This window comes from Empidonax traillii, unplaced genomic scaffold, assembly GCF_003031625.1.
Source record: "Empidonax traillii isolate 1590-97213 ecotype Southwest subspecies unplaced genomic scaffold, ASM303162v1 scaffold659:size354235, whole genome shotgun sequence".
NCBI classification, from domain to species: domain Eukaryota; kingdom Metazoa; phylum Chordata; class Aves; order Passeriformes; family Tyrannidae; genus Empidonax; species Empidonax traillii.
Window position 1 is genome coordinate 111,339 of NW_020955852.1, and position 3,840 is coordinate 115,178.

The 3,840-nt window shown below is 41.3% G+C and overlaps 1 long non-coding RNA gene across 1 annotated transcript; it reads right to left on the reverse strand.

Annotated features, from left to right (window-relative positions):
- Positions 1-1,723: 1,723 nt before the first annotated feature.
- Positions 1,724-3,437, reverse strand: LOC114065432. The gene is made up of 3 exons (XR_003572969.1): positions 3,244-3,437; positions 2,726-2,872; positions 1,724-1,893 (listed from the first exon to the last, which is right to left on the reverse strand). It is a non-coding gene; the product is annotated as an uncharacterized LOC114065432 (long non-coding RNA).
- Positions 3,438-3,840: the final 403 nt, after the last annotated feature.

The following is a 3,840-nucleotide window of genomic DNA, read 5'->3' on the forward strand; positions in this document are numbered from 1 at the left end:
GGGGGGGGGGGGGGGGGGGGGGGGGGGAAGAAGGGGAAAGGAAAGGCAAAATTCCTTTCTAAAATCAGAACTATGACAGTTGGTCAAGCAGGACCTTCTTTTCTTAAACCTGTGTTGGCTGGGCCTGATCCCCTGGTTATCCTGTACATTCTGTGTGATTGCATCAAGATAATCTGTTCCATAACCCTCCCAGGCACCAAGGTCAGGCTGACAGGCCTCTAGTTCCTTGGATCCTCCTTCCGAACTTACTTGAGGATGGGCGTCACATTGGCCAACCTCCAGTCATTTGGGACCTCTCTGGTTAGCCAGGACTGATCATAAATGACAAAGAGTGGTTTTGGCAAGCTCTTCTGCCATCTCCCTCAGTACCCTGTCATGAATCTCACCTGAACTCATAGACATACGAGTGTCTGTGTGGCTCAGCAGGTCACTAACGACTTCCTTCTGGATTATACAGGGCATCTATTCTGCTCCCTGTCCCTGTCTACCAGCTCAGGGGACCAGTTGCCCTAAGGATAACTGGTCTTACTGTTAAAGACTGAGGCAAAGAAGGCATTAAGCCTTTTTCTCATTCTTGGTTACAATGTTCCCCTCTGTGCCCAGTTAAGAGATTTTTCCTTCACCCTCCTTTTGTTGTTGATGTATTTATAAAAAAGTCTTTTTATTATCTTTCTCAGTAGTGGCCAGATTGAGTTCTAGCTGAGCTTCACCCTTCTAATTTTCTCTCTACATGATCCAACAACATCCTTGTACTCTTTCAGAGCTTCCTGCCCCTTCTTCCAAGGGTCATAAACTCTCTTTTCCCCTAAGTTCCTGGGAAAACTTGTTCAGACAGGCCGTTTTTTTTCCCCCAACGTCTCATTTTTTGCCACTTAGGGATGGCCTGCTCCTGCACCTTTAAGATTTTCTTCTTGAAGTATGTCCAGCCTTCCTGGACCCCTTTGTTATTAATGACTGTTTCCATCTGCTGGAAGTCCAAAGTAGATGTTCTGTTGACCCCCTCCCTTACTTCACCAAGAATTGAAAACTTATCCTTTTGTCATCGCAGTGTTTAAGATGATCTCCAACCCCCACATCTCCCACCAGCAGGTTTCTTCTCTGTTTGTAAACAGCAGGTTTAATGGGGAATCAGCCCTGACAGGCTTGCTTACCAGCTGTGCCAGGAAGTTATCTTCTACACAGTCCAGAAACCTCCTAGACTGCCTTCTCTCTGCTGCATTGAGTTTCCAGCAGACATCTGGCAAAGTCAAGTATCTCCCAAGAACAAGGGCTAGGGATCATGAAACATCAGCCAACCTCATTTAGAATACTTCATCTGCCTCTTCATCCTACTTGGGTTGTCTGTAAAAGACTTCCACCAGGATTCCTACCTAACTTGTTAGCCTTCCCCCTGATTCTTACCCATAGGCACTCAACCTTATCATCACTACTGTTGAGCTCTATGAGGCTGAAACACTCCCTAATGTACACTTCTTCTAAAACAACTCATAAGTTTTAATGGTTCAGACTCTGAATACAGGCAGAATTAGGCAAGTAAATTTATGAAAATTTTGTATTGCCATTTTATTTTTTTAGGTTACATTGCCATTCCTTGACAACGAGAAAATATTTTAAAGTTCTGTTTGAACTCACCCCACAAAAACTAATTATTGAAAGAACTAGTTATTTTCCTTCAGAAGAATAAATATTTTACAATTTTAAACAGACAATATTAAATAATAATGTAAATTATATGCTTCTTTAAAAATTGCACTTACCTTGATTAGACCAAGTAGAGGAGTGATTGTAGGGTATGGAATTCCAAGTTCTGCTTCATTATATCTCCAGCCATGAGCACATCACAGTTCAGAAGATGCATGAGGATGGGAAGGCACTACGAAGGGCAGACTGGATCTAAAAGAGAAAGGTTATAAATCTGGAACTTTAAAAGCCCTGTGAGTTCAACAGTTGACTTATACAGGGCTAAGATGAGTGTGCCATGAAGTCTGAGTCACAGAGATGCTGGTCTCTTTGTTGATGATAAAACAAAAAACTGGTGACTTGTTTAGCTGTGAATCTCCTCGTTGCTGCCCCATTGCTGAATGGGGCCATTTTAAAAGAATTGAAGTATGACTGCAGGGTTACTGTGTTTATTTAGCAGAACTGAAACAGCCAGCAGCACATAAACATGATTTCTTTACTGTTGCTGATAGAGATAACATAGGCTGTCCTTCCTGGTTTTCATGAATGAAGAACAGAAAGAATCAGGTGCTGATGTTCCCAAAAAAACACTCAGGTTTAATAGCACAAAAGTGTTATCCTTTCACCACCAGTAACTGAAGGCAATATTGATGATAGGTGCAATTACAGAGACTCTGCAGAGGAAATTCAGATGCCTAACCATCTTCACAGCATGTCAAGGTGACAGCGTCATGGTCTCTGGCACTCTCAGATTTATACCTGAAAAGTTTATTAACTATAGTAAGTGTGAAAGAAAGCTAGCATGTTTAGATTGGATATTAGTTCACCAAAAAAGAGTTATCAAGCATGGGAACAGTGAAGTGCTTGAGTCACCATCACTGGAGGTATTTAAAAGTCATGTAGCCACTTAGGAACATGGTTTAGTGATGGACTTGGAAGTGCTAGGTTAGCAGTTGAATGTGATGATCCTAAATGTCTTTTTCAACCTAAAAGATTCTACAATTTAATACTTTAATATTACTCTATGGAGATGTGCCGCTTCCACCTATCATACATGGAGCTACTTCCGATGCAAAAGCTTGTATGCAGTCTTTCAGTGGATTCTCTTGTTTGAGCTGCTCTTGCTGATTTCAGATTCTTGTGCTGTTCCCCTATTGACAGTCTAACATACTAGTTTAGAAATAGTTCACACCTGTAGAATGGAAACACAGACACATAGGATCCCACTCTTTTCACTAGAAAGAAAACACATCAGGATAGAAGTACAAGCTTCACTTTTTCTTGCTTCCTATCGTCAGCACCCTGGCATGCAATAATGGCAGGAAAGCAACTCATTTAACACAGACTTGAAACGGCTATTTTATTTAGACATTAGCAGGCAAGCATATTGTAGTTTTGTTTGTATAAATAACATTACAGCACCATAGAAAAAAGTAGCTTGCAAGGGACCTCTGGAGATCTGTAGTCCAACCTGCTTGAAGTGGCTTTAACTACAAGCTAGATCAGGTTGCACAAGGTCCTGTCCATGTGATTTTTTAAAACCTCCAGGGGTGTAGATCCTACCGTCTCTCTGGCCACCCTGCTTAACTGTTATAAGAGTGAAGAATCATTTTATCCTCTCCGGTCAGAATTTCTGTTGTTTCAGTTTGAGTCTGTTGCTTCTTGTTTAATTGTGCATCTCAGAGAAGAGCTTGGCTCATTTTTCTCTATAAACCTCCTTAGACAGTTGGAGATAGTAATGAGATCTAGTCTTCTCTTCTCTTGGCTGGATAAACCCAGTGTCTCAGTTTAATTGAGACAAGGGTCTTTTGCTGAGGATGGATTAGGAGAAAAAGACCCAAACCTTCTTTTTTAGCAATTATAGATTCGAAATTAAGAGGCTCCGATTGAAGGAAAGCAAATTATGGAAAAGGGAAAAAGGAAAAATAACAGCCCTTTATTAAGTATGTGTGTATTAACGTAACACGAGGGAAAAAAGGAAGGGAAAAAAAAACCAAGTAAAACAACCAAGCAATACCCCTATACCCACCAATAATCCCCTTCAAGAACAAAACCGATAAAACCGGCAAAAAAAGAAAATCAAATAGTTCAATTTTTAGCACTCTTTGGTGCAGTTCCAGCCACAGTCAGCAGGGGGCGCCGTCGCGTCACTGGAGATGT